We start from the raw sequence: 21,639 nt of genomic DNA on the forward strand, positions 1-21,639 counted from the left end.
ACTTAGAACAAAATTAAGCTGAGGTTTGTTCTCTCTCCTTACAATGAAAGCCTTAACCCCATCTCAAGTTATCATCACTCCAAAATGAAGGAAGACCATGTTCATGCACAGTATGTAGCAAGAATCTGTGGAAAAGAGAAAGCCAGGAGAAATGCATATTCACCCAGTACTGGGTTATTCGTATCTCTCCTATAGGACTTCATTTCCAGAAAATATAGTCCAATTACTGTCTCTAGAAGTACCTTACACTTTGGGAATAAAATGAGTGAGGCATTATGGAGGCTTAAACTTCACTTAGGTGAGGAGCTCAGGCTAGAGGTTAATAATCACAACTGGAAGGTACAAGTCACTTGAGGCATCATCTTAGAAACTATTTTAGCTCATTGCAAGTATACCAGGATATGCCACTTGTTTCAGCTAAAATTGGTGAGCAAAACTAAAATAAATCTGAAGAATTATATTTAAGAATTTGCTACCAATTCTTAGCAGGGGAGGGTCAACCTGTTAAAACATACACTTAACTTTTCCCAGAGAGCTCAAGATCTACATTAGGAATGAAGCAAAATCATGCTTTTTTCTTACATCCATGGAATAGGGTGAGAAAAGAATGTCAGAAAATCAAATATATTATAAACTGTCATTTACCTAAGTAGACTGGGGCTGATATGTAGAGATAATTGGTAGTCCTGAGACTATAGAAGAAAAGGTATGAGAAGCTTCTGACTGCTCCATGTTTAGATAAAGTAAAGGTCTCAATCTACAGCTATTCACACCTTTAATAAGATATTGCTAAATTTAATGGAGCACTTACCTATATTAGAATAATGAAGACCACTTGGGCACTCTTTTAAAAATTGCTTTTCACACACACACACACACACACACACACACACACACACATTCCTGGTATCTTGAAAGAGGATTCATTTGTTATACCTCATGGAACACTTTGCACTTTGTGCCTCTGGGTTCATTACAGACTAACTATATTAATGACCAAAAGTAGAGAGACAAGAATGGGTTCTTTAGGAATCATTTCATTTCCTCATGGAGTTTTGTTGAGAGAGACAAAGAAAAGGAGAGAGAGAGAGAAGAAAAAGAAACATCTTCCAGTGAGAAAAGAAATGATTTTGAGGTAATTTTGCTAACTCAAAACCAGAGGTAGATGTATCACCAATTCATTTTGTTCCTTTCTATTCTCATATGTCCACATTTCCATCTTGGGAGAACCATTATAACTAGGTGATAACTTAAAAGAAGACTGAGGATGTGGATGATCCTTAACATCATGCCAGTATTTTCTTCGGTAATTGCTTCACTGTATGACAGGGAAGAAAGAAGCCTTTAAGTAGAAACTTTTTGTCCTGTCACCCTCCTCCTGCCCCTAAATTCTTATTATTGGAAGCTTGTTAAGAGAAAACCATTACTAAGACCATACAATTCACTTTAGAAGATTTCTCCTATCCTGACACCAACTCCTTAATGCATCGTTCTTTTTTCAAACAAAGACAGTGGAGAAAGGAAGAGCAGGCATTCTGATCCTTTTTCGAACATAAGTAAAATGCAGCTAATGATGTCCTGAAATGTAAGTACATATTACTAAAAGTAGATCCTATGTTTAGTAAGTGATGGAATAGCATTCAGGCATAAAACTTATAGAAAAACTTTATACCTCTATTGCCCACTGGAAAGTAAAACATTAAATGGTTCTTTATTTTCAAATTTTAGTTATACTTTATCTTACCCAACGGGAAGATATATCTGAAAAGCTGTGCATTAATCCTTTGTAACCTAAATCATGAGTCATCAGAAACTTACTCTATTATTTCTGACATTCTTTATCTTCATTTTGACATCCTAATAATTTTAGCTTGAAGTCTCTGTCTTGTGTCACCTCTTAGTCAAATAGCTAATAATCTATAAATAAAAATTGAAATGCAATAAACTGAATCCTCTATTTATAGGAATATTTTTGTACTCATAATCATTTTTCAAAATGAACAATCAAAATCCAAATTCTCTGCTTCATAAAATTTCATGGTTACATAATGGCTTTTCTTACGAGAATATACACCTTTATAATTAAATAGAAATTGAAGTTACTTTGATGGACTATAATTCTATGATTTATATGGAACCTGGTACAAAGTTGGTGCATAATAAATCACATCACCACTGTTCCATGTGTCTATTTAATGTATACTTATGCTTTGTTTCCCATCTTTTCTAGACCTGCTATGCCTTATATATAGCTGCAACTAGAGGCATATTGTTGATCAAAAATATCTGCTAACTCAGAAAAGTCTAGTGTTGGCACACTTGCCTTATATTGGTCATTGTATATCTTCATCTCATTAAATATTCCTGTTAAATGAAGCCCTTAACAAATATGCCTCCATGGTTCTCATTCCTCCCTCCACCCCCACTCCTTCTTCTTCCTCTTCTTCTATCACCTATTAAATGTAATGAAGGCTTGAAAGGTCATTGGAGGAATGAAGTGTTTATGGCCTTTGTGCAAGATAGGATACATAAAATTGACACAATTCTGGATACACAGAAATCTGTCACACCTTATTGCTTAAGCTGGAAGCCACAGCACATCAATCAGGCTTACTTTTCTTCAATGCCTCTCAGTCCTGCTGTCTTGCCACCCTTTATTTAAGCTGAACTGAGAAAGATTTGAAGGCACATGGCATATACTGCAATTTATTTAAAGAGAGGTTTACATATAGAGCAAAAGTAGTGTTGGGAGGAAAAATTTTTATCTACCTTTCAAAACTCTTCCAGCTGATCTTAGAATTACTTTGGCATGAGAGGAAGGAAAAAAAGTTTATGTGTACATAGAGGCTCAAAAATGAAAATTAGACCTAAGAAATGGCCAAAGCAGACAGATTTTATACTTTTTATACAGAGATAATAAATTTGTTGGGGAATTGACAGGACAAAGAAAACTTATGTTCAGGAGTTTTAGTTAGCAAGGAATTCTTTTTTTTTTTTTTTTTTTTAATTTATGATAGTCACAGAGAGAGAGAGAGAGAGAGAGAGGCAGAGACACAGGCAGAGGGAGAAGCAGGCTCCATGCACCGGGAGCCTGATGTGGGATTCGATCCCGGGTCTCCAGGATCGCGCCCTGGGCCAAAGGCAGGCGCCAAACCGCTGCGTCACTCAGGGATCCCAGCAAGGAATTCTAAAGAGAATTTAGGCTGCGGTTATAAATTAATAAAAGTAACAAGAGTTGCTTATGTAGCCTTCTTGGCTTTGAATTTCCTACCCCTAATTATAAGAATGTCAGTTTACCTCCTGACACAAGGAGGGTACCATTCACATGAAAGATCTATTTCCTGCTTTATGGAGACAAAAGTTTTTGAAGTAGCTTTTATTTAATTTATAACTTTTATTTAAAATGAATATGTCAAAGTGGCACATTTTGCGGTGGCCTGTCTTTGACCCCTACAAAAAGTCTTTGATATATATATATATATTTCACATATATGTGAAAAAAATACACATCATGGAAAATGGCCAGCAGAAAAATAGCCAAACTACTTTTTTTCTTGCTGTACATTCACTTTCTCTGGATTTCAAAGTGTGATTCTTCTGGATGATTTCAGCCATCTGTGTAGTATAAATAGATTTGCAGAAGATATGGATTTGGACTGTTATCTGTTAGAAATGGAAAAGCCCCTAGTTTTTAAATCTGGCTGGGATTGGCAGTAATGAGGGGGGCATCTGGATTGCAGCCACAGTTTATGGCCACCATAATGTAGGACATGAAAAGATATCATAAAAGAAAAAATATATCATAAAAGTAAGGAAGGGAGGAAGTCTCCGTGTCATATCAAGACTACCTTCCTATCTTTAAGTCATTCCAGGTGGATGACTGGTGACCCTATGTAATATATGTTTAATTCTTAATCCAGCTGGAAGATCTTAAAAGGTGGATGAAATTCAAGGAAAATAAGACAAAAAGAAAGTTTTTTTTTTTTTTAAATAAAACATACAATTTTAAGAAAAACCAGGAAGCAAGTTACATAGAAGAACAAAAGGTGGTAGAAGACAGAGTATTTATTTTATCATGATCCAGTCCACAATAGTGCTTTCCCAAAACACTGTTCACAAAGTATGGTCCCTGGATCAGCAGTTTCAGCATCACCTGGGACTGCTGCATGGGACATGCAAACTCCTGGACTCTCCCTAGATCTACTTAATCAGCAGCTCTGTAGCTGGGGCCCAGTAATCTGTGTTTTAACAAGCTCTCCAGGTGATTTTGATGCATAGTGAAGTCTGAGAACCATTGCTCTAAGCATTCAATAAATGACCACTGAAATGCAGAACTGTCATTTGAGACCAGTCCCTGCCTGCCTACAGACCTGACTTGCATTATTAGTTCTGTAACAGGGGTGGAAAGATCAGGGGTCCCAAATGCCTATAGCAGCTAAGCAGCTGCGGCGACCTATGCAGGTTGCATTCAGAAGCGCTGTAAGACATGTAGCAGGAATGAGGGGAGCAAGCTGGGCAAGGATGGTGAGAAATCGGAAAGAGCATAGGCTCTATCTATAGGACCTGCCCATTACTCAGTTCTGGCTTCTTGTTGCCGCAAGAAAATGCAAGCTTAGTATTGCTAGGTTTCCCGATTTTTAAAATAAATAGGAAATAATAATTTTTATGTATAATGAACATATTTTAAAATCTTGACAACCAGTTCAATTTAATATATACAGGGGTGCCTGGATGGTTCAGTCAGTTGAGCAACAACTCTTGATTTTAGCTCAGGTCATGATCTCAGGATTGTGAGATCAAGCCCAATGTTGGGCTCCATGCTCAGCAAGGAGTCTGCTTGTCTTTCTCCCTCTGCTCCTCTATTTGCATGTGTTCACTCTCTCTCTCAAAATTAATCAATCAATTAAAAAGACAAACAAAGAAAATTAATTAATCAATCAATTAATTAATTAAGATAAGTATATATAATTGTTTGAGCAAAAGAAAATTGATCACCAATACAGAATCAACTGCAGCCATTGGACAATGGTGATAAGGGGAGACTGACATGGGAAACAGAGCCCAAATTTGCTAAATTCCTCTCTTCCATTGTATGTTTCCAAAACGGACAGCAATTGTCATTATGTTGTGATTTTAAATACTCTCAAGCTACCATTTCTCAGCAAATCTCTCCATATCTACCTACCACAATGTCTGGAATTTTATCATTAGTGATAATCTCTGTTCATTTAATTGTTCTTGCCTCAAATATTTTCTTTGTCCTGAATAAACCTTAGAATGGTGGTTAGGTAAACATGGCCTTCAGAGTAACATCATTGGGTTCCACATTCTAATGTTTCCATTTACTAACTATAATTTTGAGCATGTTATAAAGTCTCTCTAAGCTCCAGTTTCTTTAGCTGAAGCTTAAAAATAAACTGTGATAATCAATGATACCTTATGGACCATTGTTCAGACTCAGCAAATGATATTTACTGTTCTTGTTTCACTCATAAGCAACTTCCTGTGGATGAGTTTATTAAACTGCTTTCCTCCAAGGATTTGAGAGAAAGTTTAATGGTGAATGAAATACAGTTAACTTGAGAACATAACAATAGCTAGAGTGAAATGACTATACTTCCAGATGTCCTAGAAATTAGCCCAATGGCCACCAATTCCAAGGGAATTTCTTGGCCTGTATGTCCTACCTGTGACGTGGCCTTGCCCCTAAAATATTCAGGTATATAGAAGAGGAAGATACATGTTATAGCTTCCCTGCCTGCAGACCATGATCAAAAAATCCTTTTTGAAGAGCTTATTAGTCTTTAAGACTCCTTGAAAGGAAACGACCAAAAGATGTCCTGTCTTTTATATTAGCCTTAAAAATATCTTGAAAATGTATCTGTGCCTCTAGTCATGCTTTATGTCTCTTCCCCACTCTGGCTACTCTATTAATAAATGATAAGAGAAAAATTCATTGTGATATATTTTCAATTGTGTTTCACAGTTTTCTTTCCATGGATTAATAATGGTGAAGAAAAAATTATCTGACCAGTGAAATGCATTAGCCTCTGTCCAAATGTTTTATTTTGAAAATTATAAGTTAGAACCCTCTGACTATTCCAAATGGAATATGCATGGAAAAACGTAAATGTCTAAATTTTCTTGAGTCATTTCACTTTTTTGTTGTTGTTGATCTGTTGACACAAGTTGACTATGTATTTTTTAGTAAAATTAGTAATTTTTGATATATAGGAATGGCATAGTCAAAAAATAAACTAGAGGCCCTTGAGTGGCTCAGTCAGTTAAGCATCTGCCTTTGACTCAGGTCATAATCTTAGGGCCCTGGGATTGAGCCCAGTATCTAGGATCTCTGCTCAACAGGGAGTCTGCTTCTTCCCATGCCCTCCCCCTGCTCATGCTCTCTTTCTCTTTCTCAAATAAATAAATAAAATCCTAAAAAAAATGATAAACTTAATCCAGAAAAAGAATTGGAAATAAGTATACTAAAAGTTATATTTAATGCTTAGAAGTCTGAATGTGCAATCTATCATTATAGAGGTACTGGTGGTCAATACAATGCGTTAGAACTATGTACAATGGACAGTTTAGTATCAAAAACTTTCTACACTGTAGAGTTTTGCGAAAGTATGAATGTCATCCAACACTAAGTGCTTAAGACACCATTTTATTTCTGCTGCCATATTAGCAAGTGTCAATGAACCATCCATTTCAACTTTCTCTAAACTTCTGGTAAATTCTTATTTTAATAACTCTTTTATCACAGTGGAAGTTTCTAAGCAATATCGTGGTACTCTCACACGAGAAACCCAGCTAAATAGGCAAGAATATTCAACTTTAGTTGACATGAGGTACACTACAAATTCACAGGCATAACCCAGACAATATCCTCTGGAATTAAGAGCCACCATTCAGAAGGGTGATGCCAAGTTTCTGCAACTTTTTTTTTTTTTTTTGGTTTGGTGCCTTGATAACCCTACTTTGGGTAGACTTAGTCCAGTAAAGTGTGGCTTTGTCAGGGACAGTAAATGACATAGACATTTCCTTACAAGAGCCTGGAAAGGAAGAAGGGAAAATCTAAAAGAAGTGAAAGGTAGGTATTCAGACAAGGGGAGAATGAGAGAGATAGAGAACATTTTCTTCTCACATGTTTTTCATATCACAACCCTTTGCATGGGGTCCAATAAACAAATATATATGTCTTTACTTAAATTAAGTTTTGTCTTCAAGCTGTTTGATCCTGTCCTGCTTGCTTATGAATGGTTACAGAGAATATCGATAAAATTGTTAACTCTTATGGTTGTGATTCCATATATGCTTCAAAAAAGAGAAACAACAACAAAAAAAGACAAACAAAGAAAAACATCAACACAGAACCTCCAAGATTCAACAATGGATGAATATTTAAATTACCTCCTGATGGAAGGAAGCACATTTCCATATGAAGAGTGAAGCCATGGTCTCAAAATAATGATAGAAACAGAATGTCTTGAATTAGTTCTAATTAAGTATCTGTTGAATATCTACTATGTGCCTAGCACTGGACCACAGTGCTGAAGATGAAAACAGAATTCTGTTCCTGCCCACCAAGAACTGACAATCTAGTTAAGGAAGTACCTATTGTTTAAAAAGCTACATATACATATCTTATATTATTATGGTTAAGTTTTTATTAAATACTGAGGCAGATTTACATAGAGCCTTAGCCCAGTCTGGCATATCTGGGACAATTTTCTGGAGAAGAAAATCTTTAAGATAATTTGTGAATACCTGCAGGTCTGGATGAGTGGGTGTGAGAGCAGGGTAGGAAGGGTGTTGTATACATTGAACATATCCATGGCATTTCATCACTTTCAGTAGCCTAGTGCATGTCACTGACATCTTTAGCCTAGAAACCAAAACAGCCCCCTGATGGTCTCCCCACACACCTTTTTGCCCCGTATGATCCATCCTTTATGCAGCAGTAGAGTTTATCTCATCAAAGCACACATTATACTATGCTGCCCCTTGTTTCAAACCTTTCAAAGACATTTCCACTGCAGTTAGAATAACATCATAACTCTTCTGCATAGCCTGTAAGACCTTGTGTGACCCAGCCCTGCCTCCTTTTCCAGTGTGGTCGCCTCATAGTCTCAGGGTCGTCTGCTTCCTGTTCTTCCTGTCTTTGCCTAAAGGTCTCCTCCTGGAGTTTCCCTCCCCTTCCATTTCAGCAGCTGACTTTCCATTCTCTTTGCTTCCATCATCATCATTATAATTTTCCAGTCTCAGTTTGCCCCTTCATTTTCCCCAGGTACTTAATGTGGCTTGTAAAATTCTAAGTTATTTTTCCATTAAATTCTAAATTACGAATAAGTTAATGTTTGTGTTGGCCTCTTCCACCAGGACATTAGGTAGGGTCACATCTATTTTGTCTCCACTGTTTCCCAGAAACCTAGCATTTAGTAGACAGTCAAGAACTATTTGCTGAATGAGCGCAAGAAGTAGCATATGTGTGAGAGCATGTGCATTAGTTATGTATTTCTGCAAAACAAATGACTTTAAAATTTAATGGCTTAAGACAACAAGCATACATTATCTCAGAGTCACTGGAGGATTGGGACTCTGGGCATATCTTGGCTGGGTCCTCTGGCTTAGATCTCCTACCAATATCTAATCAATGTGTCAGCAGAGACCACAGTCACTCAAGGCCCTGCTCAGAGAGAAGCCACTTCTACGTTTGTTCATGTTTGTTGTCAGCAGGATTCGGGCCTCTCCTGCGAGCTCCTCATAACACAGTACTTTGCTTTCCCTAGAATGAAGGCTCATAGAAAGAAAGAGAACAAGGGACTGTAAGACAGAGGTCGCAGTCTTTCAAAACCTAACCTTTGTAGTGACATCCCTTCTCTCTGGCTGCATTCTGTTCATAGGATGGACTCACTGGATCTCTAGACCAGCATCAGCATTTTCTCTGGGCAGAATCTCAGGCCCCGCCCTAGGTCTACTGAATATGACTCTGCAGCATCACAGCAGCCCCAGGACATTTCTATGCACATTGAAGTGAAAGGTAGGTATTCAGACAAGGGGAGAATGACAGAGATAGTTTGAAAGAGTATCTTAAATGACACAAACAGGAAATAAAATATAGAATTCACTCTGGAATCTGCCCTTTTAACTGTTCTACTGTTTGTGTCTCCCAGAATTTGCAGCGCATGGGGTAACAAATGATTTTTTGAAGTTATATAATCTATGAGTTACAGCAGAATTAGGGTGATTTCTCTGATAATCATGATCTCTCATATTTGCATTTTAAGATGTATTTTATTAGGGAAGAAGGGTGTAGTTATAACCAGTATACTGGGAATTGTAGAGAGTGAGTATAATAGACATGTGAGCCACTTTCATGTGAGCCACTATGGAAAAACACTGAGAATGTTGCTCTAGAATGTACATATATACTCTGATAGATAGATAGATAGATAGATAGATAGATAGATAGATATAACATATTTATATAGATATAATATATATAATATATATATATGTATATATATAACATCAAGTGCCCCCACATTACACTGGGTTAATACTAATAGGCTTATCAATATGCATCACTTCTGTCATATGTGTCAGTGGAACTGATCTGAGTTGGAAAAAGTCATAGGAGTGGGATTATGAGGTCCTGCCCATATTTCTTTTCTGCTAACTCCCTGAAGCAGTAAAAACCAGCAGCAATAACTACGACAACAAAAAAATCTGGCCATATTCAAAAATAATAATAATTTGCAGTAGTCAATTGATTACCTCTGAAACCTTAGGACATAACACCCAAGTATCCTCTGGGGTCCAGATAGAGCTGACCCCCAGGCAATGACTCATTGTCATACTAAGGAGTCTCTGGAAATGCTGAATACCTTCTATGCAAAGAACACCCAACTGAAATAAACCTGCCAGGAGGATTGCCTTATGTGGGAATTTTCATGCTCAATGTCGATTTTGTGGTGGCAAATTCAACCACCTTTGCCATAGTTGAGTGGAGCTAGAGCCAGGTTTCTGCCTAAGAGAGGGGCAGTTGCCTTTGAGTTGGCTGGTGGCCCAGCATATATATTCTGTCCCACAAGAATGGCCCACTCTTGGTAGCGACAAAGTAACTGTAATTGTGTTTCAGTCACAATTGTAGACCCAATAAACAATGCTTCTTGGTCTTCTCTCTTGCATAATACCCTCCCTTTGAATCTGGGTTGGGTCTGTTGACTCACTTTAGTCAACAGAATGTAGCTGAAATGAAGCTCTGGAATTCTGGGCCTATGGACTTAAGAATGCCTGGCAGTGGGAACAACAAAACTCTCAGCACTTAATGGGCCCATCCAAACCCCTGCACTATATATAAGACTTGCCCAAATGATAATAAGGCTTCTAGCAGCAGAAGGCCACATCCCTAGGATGAGCCTGACACTACTACCACCTCTCTTTAAAATGCCTACCTGAGAAAGCTCAAGACTGTCAGGAGTGTTCACTGTTATAGCAAAAACGTGGTGATAGATAGGCCCCAGAGTCTGGTCTTAGTATAAATCCTTACTCTACCTTTTGAGATGTAAAGCTACTGCCCAGAATGTTTTCTCATGAACCTGAGCGCCAACAGTCAGGGAGATGACTGTTCTTGCTCCTAGTTCCTGGGAAAAGATAAGGGCCTAATGTCAGCGGATGCATTGTTTTTAACTTAAACCACTACTTCCTGCCAGGAAGATACAAGAACTTTGGGAGGCATCTGAGTGGCTCAGTCCATTAAGCATCTGCCTTCAGCTCCAGTCATGATCCTGGGTCCTGGGATCAGGGCCCTGCATGGGGCTCCCTGTGCAGTGAGGTCTACTTCACCTCTCCCTCTGCCCCATCCTCTGCTCATATGCGTTCTCTCTCCTATGCTCTCTCTCTCTCTCAAATGAACAAATTAAATGTTATTTTTTTTAAAAAGGATATGAGAACTTTGTTTCTCCTCTGAATTAGTGCCAATTAGGATACACATGGACTCAGTCACGTGGACTACCCCATGTGTACCCTTCAGTGCCCTTCCCCTAGCACACCCCAGCCTTCAATGTCTCCTGCCTTTGTTCAGTGAGGTTGAGTTCCATTCATGCTGGACTCCTTTCCTTCCTCCAGCAGTTACTAATGAATAAATCTGTCCTTACCACTTTAATGTCTGGGTTTGTTTCTCTCTGATAGCAGCTCCTGCCTTGCTCTCTTTCTGCCACTGAGCCACCACAAAAGTCCAGGTGCCCTGCTGGACAAGGAGAGAGAATCCACAGGAAAAGAGAGATCTTGAGACTGCTTGGGGAGAAATGAGGGACCCAGCCAACATGGGGAAAATGGGTTCCCACAGACAGGACTTGGACCCCAGTCAGGTTGTCCCTCACCAGGCCCAACTTGAAACTTCCTAGCTCAGACATCACTTGTGAGTAAAGATGCCCCTCAAGATACTCCCATCCCCATGGACATCAGGGAGAACATCTTGGCAGACACCAGGTAAAGTCCCAACCCACACAATCACAGGCAAATAACATAGTTCTGACTTTAAAGATAGTTTGATACACAGGAATAGTAACCAATTAATTCTCCTGGTGGAGGAGAAGATAGCAAAATCCACAAATCAATTACTGAAATAAGGGGTAAAGAGGAGAGAAGAGAAAGGACTTCCAGTAGCAGCCAAGTAAACTAATTAAAAAAAAAATCACAAAACGCTTAGTGGGAAGCTAAATCATGCTAAGCGCAGAGTACCAGAGAGCCCTGAGCCGTAAGAGTGGCTAGTTCCCAGGAACATTCCACAGCCTTGTCAGGTCTGACCAGCAGCTGAAACACATCCTGAAGTTACCTGGGTTCTCTATTTCTTGCATTCTTGCATTCTGATATCAACCACTCACTGCAATGGAATGAGCTCCTTCCAACCTCAGAACTGCCTGGAGCAGATGCCACTCAACCATCAGGAAAGTATAGATTAAGCGAGAAGGTTAATTGTTACTATTTCTATTTCCACTCTCAAATCCTGCAGGAAACTGCTGTGACCAGTGTTTTCTCTTTCATCAGAACTCCTAGCACAAATTAATGGCATTTATTATTTGCAACCAATGATATGTTCTCTGGGATTTTCTCTTAAATGACCTGTTGTTATTTTTCCCTTTAATATTACCTCCATTTTTATGTACACAACTGAGGATGGAAACTTTGACTCCAATCAAAGTTTGGAGTTAATCAGTTAACTGCCTTAAGTAGGGAGACCAAGATCTGGATCATTTTCTACCATCCAAAGAACATAGCGGCCTCAATAAAAATTTTGCTGAACAGAGGCAGATATTAAACCTGCAACCCGGAAGAGCCTACAGTAAAGAGTAACCAGTGTATGCCTGGCCAAGTAGCAGGGCATCCAAATCTAGCACCTTTGACCTCAGAAAATATGACCTCTGTCAAAGGGACTGAAGGCAAATCCTCAAGCTAGTAGTTTGCTTTAATTGAATTCATGAGAAAAGGGAAATAGTTTTATGCATTCATTTTAATTAATTATTTATTAATGGAATTAATTGGTTATTTGATTTTGTTTTAGAAATTTATATGACTTGTTTGTTTCAGCTAGAGATTTGGAGCAGAAAGGTACCCAGGACACCAGGATTCTTCCTCCAGAACATGATGAATGAAGCCATCAAAGCAACCAAGATTTCCTTTCAAAACCATTCATGAACCTGGGCCCCACTGAGCATTATTGCTGATATTATTCATGCATCGTTCATCTCTTACAATGAACTACAAGTTTCTGAGTGAAATATCCAATACATGTTAGTTCCTGGGGGGAGAAACAACTTAGAAATGCAGCCTGAGGCAGAACACACTTCCCACATTGGCTTCCTCCCTCCTCTCTCCCAACCTCCTACCAAATATACACTTTTCTTATCCTTTTTTTTCCCTCCAAAGTAGATGATTAGAGTAAAGAGTAAAATGATAGCTTCCCACCCCATTTCCACAGGACACATGGCACGGAGGGAGACAGAACTTTGGTCACCATGAAACATTAGGCATTTTCATGAGCAAATCCTAGAGAGAGGAGGGAAGCTATTTCCCAGCACAGACATATATGATGCTTTGAGTGGTTCAGTTAGAAAGATTCAGCTGATTGCTAAAATCAGGGTAGGGGTAATGCTTCATGCTCTCCATGGAGGATGTTTCTTTAATTGGGCAGTTTAATTGCCAGCCACTTAGGAATGCATGTCAGGCCCTGCCAATAATCAAATAGCCTTTGTCCAAACTAGCTTCCCCTCTGAATAGTTACCTCAACCTGTTAAAGCTCCCAGTGTGCTCAAGGAAATCAAACTTTCCCTCTTTCACTTTCCAAGAAATTTTTTGAGCAAAGAGCAAGTTGTCCATACAGAGAAAATCCATCTGCCAATAATGCCATGAAAGACTTAAGTAAGCGTCATGGTTATAATGTGCAGATTTAATATCTAAGGCAATTATTCCTATCCACCTCAGATTCTTATATTTAGCCAGCACCAGTCCAGGGAGACAACAGACATCCCTGGGAGCCCAGCTTATCTGATAGGACAACATAACCTTTAGGTCTGATAACGGTGCCAAATATTGAATACTTAAAAGCAAATGTTATTCTAATTAACTGCATTCAGAAATGACAGCAGTTTCTCCTTCTAAAGCTGGCTTGAAGACTTTCCCTCAATACTCAAATCAGTAGCGAAGCAAAAAAGTAACATGTGAGCATAAAGCCAGTTTGCACTAGGAAACAGGAAGCAATTCATGACCTTCCAAACTGAATAGGTATTGTAATCTAGTGTACTTTGCAGAGCACTATAAGAGCATGGTCAACAGGGAACACTCTGCATATAAAACCAACTCTCCTGAAGCTGGTAGGGCAGTTTCACAGGATAGGATTATGAGAAAACAGGAATAGAAAAACAGCCGATCTAATTTATCCACTATAAATAAATTTCTGTTCTTCCTGAAGTGGGTTTTCTAGGAGGACTCAATGCCATGGTGAGTTCCCCATAGTTATTCTATTTATTTTCTCTTTATTATTAGATTTATCACACAAGCAATATATGTTTGTTGTAGACAAATACTAATAGAAAACTACTGATGAACAAAGAGAAACGCAATTTAAATCATATATATGCACACAAATCCTACTATTCTCAAATGACCGATGTTAGTATCTTCATATAAACATGATTTTTTCTTATGACATGACATATGTATGAGTGATAACTGAGTTTAATGTGAAACACCTTTGTAATATTCTTTTAAAAATTGATGTATTGTGTTTCCTTATATTGGGCATATGTTTACATCAACATTTAACAATGTTCTATTACAAAGATGGCCTATAATTTACTTAATGATCCTGTTATCAGATATTTGGGTTACCTCTAATGGGTGTGTATGGAAATGTGCCCAATGCCTGGCACAAATTTCCCAGAGTTCACACTTTCAAAGATTTCTGGAAATCTCCATGTTAGCACTTCAGAAAGCTATCCATTTATATGAGCAATGCTCTCAGTGAGCATCTTTTGGCATTGTCTTTCAGAATGCCTCCAACATCTGCAGGGTGTGAGTATTACACTTTTCCACTATTAGGTACAAAGGCAGTCAGGGAGAAGAGAAAGCACAGTGCTCCAAAATATGAAAAGGTATAACAAAAGTATCCACTCAAATCTTGAAATTTCTATACAGTTTTCCTTTACTTTAAACATATAAGTGAATTTTTAATTCTATGCTCTCAGATATCCATATCAGTTTTAATGTTATTTTTATCCAACATCCTTATATTTGATCAGTACTCTGTGTTTATACCAATACATCATGAACCAAAAGATCACATACCAGTGTTATAGTTCCCGGGGTTACCTGCTAAAATAGTTTGCATTTTGGTCATGACTGGACTCATGACAACAACCTCAGGCCACCATGAGACAAATCCTGTAAGCGGCAAAGGTAACTGACATGGGGGTTTGAATTTAGGTTCAATATCATCAACATCTCCTAAGTTTGTGTTCTAGCCATGAACTTTAATATTCCTTATCTCATTTGTCCACATACCAGCCTTGTGAAACATCCAGGAAGAGAGAATTATCCCATCCCTTGGGTTTTATTTGGAATGCTGGAAGACCACTTATTTTCTTGAGCTCTAAATTGAAGACGGGTTTTCTAAATGTGTAGCTCCAACTTCTGACTCCATGCCATTGGTTGTTATACACCTTTGAAATCTCCTCATTGAATTTCTGGCCATAATGCATTTTACCTGTTCAAACCTTTACCTACCAATAACTTGTGAATCATTCCCACAGGCTCAGTTAACACATAGGGATCTTCCTCTTTATGACAAGTCCCCACCTGTGCTCATCGTTCACCTCCTTTACCACAACAACCATCACCTACGATCTCTATGTATGTCCCCTTGCTAGGAACACATCCTATACCTGGTTATCTCCTGCAATAGTTCTTCCTGTAAGGTCTTAAATTTCATAGTCCCACAATCTCCCGACAATTTCCCATCCTTTTTCCTCAATTACCACTGTATGTCCACCAGACCTAATACTGGTATCTCACATTCCACCATTTTCTCTTGCTCTCTTAGCTCTTCTGATTTCACTCCTTCCCTTCTCTACCTGAACTCGATAATACCTATCACCTTGGCTATGCTCTGAACAGCATCCTCAACTCCTCAGAGCTTTGGCCTGCTGCCTTAGTTGTACAAATTCACAACCTGGATTTCCCATGGGAATCTCCAACTAACTGTATCTAAATGAAATTCCTTTTAGACTTGTTAATTTTCTCCTTCAGTTGCTGTTCTTGAGTGAAGGGTCCTACAGTCTACCCCAGTAACTCAAACCAGAAGCCTGGAAGCAATTCTCCATCTCCAAGGGGCCCTCATACCTTGCATTGTACATCTTCAAATTATCTCTTGAATCTCATTTTCTCTCTTTACATTGGCAGCACAACACCGCTGGTATTGACTTTTATTATCTCTACAAATGAGAAAGAAAACCCCCTAACTTGTTTCCCAGGCTTGAGCCTCAATCCATATCCTTATTATGCTAATGATGAAAATACCCTGTCTCCCTACTTTCCAATCTCCCTTCCCAAAACACCAAACCATGCAGAATGCTACAAAAATATCCCATTCTTCTTCCTTTTGGAATTTGTTCAAAAGGAATCAGAGATGATTTACAGAGTAATATACACCGGAACTTTTTAAAAAGATGAAGAAAGAAAAGGAGGATGTGGTAAGAGAGAGGAAAAAAGATTAAATTGGAAGTAAATATATATGCCATAAAAATATATATAGTTGTTTGATGGGACCCCAATCTGCATGTGTACTTCTTGTCAGCCAAAGCAAAGAAGGAAACCTAGTCAGTTGCAAGCTTTACCACATCAGTGGGATAAAAAAAAAAATTAGTTACTTGTTGTGAGACCTAAGAGAAGTGTCTCCCATAGTAGCCAAGCATTGTTCTTAGGCTTCCATGCTAAAAACCATATGTACTACTCAATAGTCAGGTCTAATCTTTACTTGTTGTGGGGCTTCCCTGATCCCACCAGTACCCCCACCCACCAGAGTTAATGATTCACCCTTTCACCCCACTTCAGTACCTTGGACTTGCTTCTGTTTGTACAAATTTCATGTACCAAGAATGTATGCCATCACCATATGCAAGAGTCTTATTAAGGGACTCTGCTTGACTCTGCCAAGCTCATCTTTGTATTCCTATCAGTGCTTGGACTAGTGAAAACACATCTGAGTGCTTTACAGTTACATTGAAGAATAAAAGATCTGTGTCTTTTAGTAGTCCTTTGTAATCCAAATAGGACTATGTCTTTTGTGAGCTAAATCTAATAGCTTACAACATAACTTTGGCATTTCCTAGTGGATCTGTGAAGTTTAACCGAATTCAGTTTCTTTAGTAACAAACATGCCACCAAAAATAAGCTTATTTAGTGGGCATGTAGATAGAGGGGAGAAGATGGAAATAGGGCCAGCCAGCTTTTCTTCTAGTGTGGATACCCTGACCCCAGTGTGGATGACCGTTAGGTTTTCAAATGTCTCCCGATAGGCTGGGTAGAATTTAGGGGAAACTTGATGGTAACCCCCCCTCTCATGCCAAAGAGTATCAGACAATTAGGACTGGGTCTCAGAATGGCCTTCTTATGAAATGACTGTAACACTGATTGAACCAGATTTATCAATAATCTGATCTCACACCTGCTAGTGCTCTCTCCCCACTTCTGGTTATAAGAGCTAATCAAGCTTTCTGTTGGCTACTCCACCTGAGATTGTAATAACAGAAAGGCACTTATATCTCATCTGCTTATTTCTGCCAAAATTCTTATCAAAAGTGGGGATGAAGTAGCAGATATAATCTCAATGATAGTTCCAGTTCTCCTTCCCTTCCTGGATATATTACACCTCCATTCCCCTCTTTGCAATAAGTAGATCCATGTAACTAGTCATGACTAGTGGTTTTGGTGGTAAGCTAATTCTTTACCTACTCTTTCCCTGAGACAGTAAAAATGTAAGCATATGATCAGATGGAGGTGACATCAAATCAAAGTATCCTGGAATGTCGAAACACTACACACAAGGTGGCTGCCCTGGGATTCATCAAGACTTGCAGAAGATTTTTCAAGAGCAAGAAATACACATTTATTTTATGATGCCATTGAGATTTCATAGTGCTTGTTATTGCAACATTGCCTAACCTGTCCTGACTTATGCACGTGGCTTTTAAAACTACCACCATGGACTCAATCACTTTACCTGAAATTAGGGAGAGAAATTTAATTCATCAGAACATCCTTCTGGCTGAGTCTTCTTGATACATACAAAATTATCACTTCATCCAACATATATTTTGAGTCCAAAACAGATTCACTATCTAAACTCCTTGTTTTTTACTACATTTTCAAGAGAAAAAAAAAAAACATCAACATGAAAATATTGTCAAATTAAAGCTAAAAACCCTTTTGCCATTTTGATTCCAATTTTCCTAATAAGAAATACCCTTCGCATGCCATTACATATGGTACCTATGTAATGATTCATAGATTGAGAGATCATAAAAAAAGACACTAAAACCAGGCATTCAGGGTCTTGCTGGAAAGTGTGCATTTCCACATGTCATTCACTTGGAAATATGTGTACTTCTAGGGTGAAAGTAGCAAGTTAATATTTTTTTCAGGGAGACAATCAGTATATATATATATATATATATATAGTATATATAGTATATATATATATATATATATATATATACTAGGACTAATAGGGAAACAAATCCTGAAAGCAGGCCGGAAGGCCTGAAGAGCAGGTTTGGCATAATGAGATGGCGTGGATGACAAGCCGAGTCTCCTGCAGTCACAAATAGCTTGTTCACAGAGGCAGAGTTGAAGAGGATCATTTTTGTCAGATGGAGTAGTCAGATGGTAACCTGTACCCCAGGTGTATAAATGTTCTGCATAAAAGAGCTGCTGGCCTTTTAATACATTTAATAAACTCTCAGCATGTGGCCGATTCCTCACAAAATATGAAAAGTGTTGAAATGAGCTGGGTGGCAGAAATTTGTGTTTAACTGCCTATCTCACTTCCTAAGGCCTACTTCAAACGGAGGTATGCAAGCCTTTCACACTGCCTGCCCAGCATGGCTATTTGCCAATGAGATTGTACTGAGTAGAGCAAACACTAAAAACCGAACACCAAACAAAGCATAACAAAAGGAAGAAAGGAAGAAATTCTTCTTCTAGGAAGGTCCTGAAAAGACAGTCTCTTCAGCAATGAAAATGATTAATCATTTTAATCTTTCAACGAAAGAGCTCCTTATTGCTGAAGACAGCTCTCAAGACCCTATGTTTTTGACGACTTAAGACCCTCACAATGTATGGCCTCTCATCATCAGACATTTATGTAGAATGAGTAATGATTTATGTAATGGAGTTAGAAATGGGGATGTTATTTGTAATGCCTGTACATAATTAATTTAATTTTTGTCTGAAATAACAGTTTCCAGGGGCTAGTGAACCAATATACCTACATTTTAAGTCCTTAAGTGCTATATTTCCCTGAGTTGAGAGAACTGTATCCACCCTTGAAAATCTGGAGTCAAGAGGTTATAACTACCTATAATAACTGCTAAAATATACTGAATACTTACTTTATGTCAAGCATAACTATAAGTACTTTCCATATATCAAATCTTTTTTATTCTTCTCAAAACCCTATGAGAAACTCATTTTAAGATAAGAAAACTGAGGCATGGATGGACTACATTCCCCCAGGGCACACTGTTAGTAAATGGTAGGATTGGGATTCAATTCCAGTCCGTCTGGTTCCAGAGCCTGCCCTTCTAGCTTCTGTGCAACAATGTCTCACATGTCAAATATGCTTCGGAGTAATTAAGGGCATATGAGGCTTCACACATAATCTACCCCAGGTTATGAACCTGAGAGCTCAGGAAAAGGATTCAGAATTTGTTGAAACCTACTGAAAGGCAGAGCGAGAACATATAGAGTCATCAAATCCTAAAGCCCATAGACTCCCACAAATTAACTTATATCACTCCACTAGATAGTGATGCGTTTTTTTTAAGATAGTGTGTGAACAACTCTTAAAGATGAATTTTTATTTTTTATTTTTTTAAAGATTTTATTTATATAGTCATGAGAGACAAAGAGAGAGGCAGAGACATAGGCAAAGGGAGAAGCAGGCTCCCTGCAGGGAGCCTGATGTGGGAATCCATCCCAGGACCCTGGGATCACACCCTGAGCTGAAGGCTCGACCACTGAGCCACCCATACATCCCTTTAAAGGTGCATTTTAAAATCAAATGTCATTTAGGAATTGAAATAGATGAAAATGATGTCAAATGGGAGAGAAGCACAAAAATATACATCCTTTAAAACGGTTCAGTGAGACACTGCTGATTCTAGTGCTTTGTTTCACAGTATTAGCCCAGGAACATGACCCCCTCTATATCCTACAGAAACACACCTCTGGCTCCTAGCTATTTTCCTCCCCACCTGGGGAGCCAACGTGGTAAGTCCTCATTCAGGGACCAGACGAATACCAATGGCAGAGAAGTGCTCACAGAGCATTCCCTATTTGTGAGCTTTGTCTCTTTCTCAGGGTTACTGAATGTGCAATGACATAATGGATGTGAAAGTATTTTATAAAGTACAGAGTGCAAGGTAATGTAAAGTGCCGCTCTCCAATGTGTCTTAGAGATGATGACCACAGGCAGTCGACTGTGTAAGATGTACATTATTATAGACCTTCAGCTTCCCTTGAGAGATATCAGAAGTCCACGATGATTCAAGGAGTCCTAATGTGTGACTGCCAAATTATTCTGTCTACTGCAATCCACAAAGCCATTTTCTGAAGTCCGTACACTTAGATACTTTGGAGACTCAATTCACTCAGAAAAGATGAGCTTTAGTGACTGAACAGAGTACGAAAAGAAATAAGACTAAAGAAAACCCATCTTCGGGATCCTCCTGTTGGGAAATTGGATCTTTAAGGAAACTTCCGTGATGGTCAGGTGGGTTACAAATGTCACTTTCTTATCAGAAATGTAGGTGCTGTGCCTTCTAAAGTACAGGAGCAGAATTAGATGGGCTCTAGTGAATGAATGGGTGGATGAATAAAGAATTATATACTTTATGTTATTGAAAAAAAATACCACTGAAGAGGCAAGTTCACAAGATAGGTTCCCCAGATGTTTAAACAATGGTAAGATGGTGAAAAAAAGTATAAGATCCAAGCTATCCTTAAAGAGAAATTTGTTCAGGGTTGATGTGACACACAAAATGAGAACAAAAACAAATGTTGAACTCTGGGTTAAGAACCAGAGAATGGCTTAGAATGTAATCCAGTTATTGGAATTATATGAATCTTCATAACAATGCTACTATTAGTTTATTAATCACAGAGAAGTCATGAAACTTGCTTTAAGTCACACAGCAAGTAAGTGATGGAGCCAACTTTAAAGTCTGACGATCTCAACTAAGACTCTAGTCTTGATATACTATTACTCTACCTTTTCCCATCTACAAGTTTAATTCCCCCAACAAACATATTTTCATGAAGGTACTATTACAATTCCTACTTTACAAATGAAGAAATTGAGGATTAGAGTGGTTTCAATAGTTCACCCAGGACTCCGCAGCTAATACAGATCCAATCAACATCCACATCAATGTGTCCATACACACATATGTATATATTTATGTGTATCCTGGATAATTTCACTATATTTTCTTATTTATATTTCTTTAATGGTTCCACAATGACCTATAGGATAAAATTGAACTACTTCATGAGACACTTACAACACTTAATGATCTAGTCCCTGTACATTGGATAAAAGGGGATTAATTAATAAGAGAACACAGGCACCACATGGCAGATACCTTATTTCCCTATGGAAGGGATCTTCTTTCCAATACATTACACTCTATTAGAGAGTTGGAAGGGCAAAATAAATTCTGTTAGGTAAAAGGAGTCATTCCTGGATTGAGGTCCTAGAAATGGGACCCCCCCTCTGCACACCGCCACTTCTTTTGTAACACTGCTGAATATCTTACTTTGATTATAGCCTCTTTAGTTCCTCTAAATATACTTTCC

The 21,639-nt window shown here is 38.4% G+C and overlaps 1 long non-coding RNA gene across 1 annotated transcript; it reads left to right on the forward strand.

Moving 5' to 3' along the window:
* Positions 1–1,009: 1,009 nt before the first annotated feature.
* Positions 1,010–14,671, forward strand: LOC112668899 (uncharacterized). Its single transcript, XR_003141935.3, has 3 exons — positions 1,010–1,135; positions 8,907–9,043; positions 12,595–14,671. It is a non-coding gene; the product is annotated as an uncharacterized LOC112668899 (long non-coding RNA).
* The last annotated feature ends 6,968 nt before the right edge of the window (positions 14,672–21,639 follow it).

Source organism: Canis lupus, chromosome 23, assembly GCF_003254725.2.
Source record: "Canis lupus dingo isolate Sandy chromosome 23, ASM325472v2, whole genome shotgun sequence".
Lineage (NCBI taxonomy): Eukaryota > Metazoa > Chordata > Mammalia > Carnivora > Canidae > Canis > Canis lupus.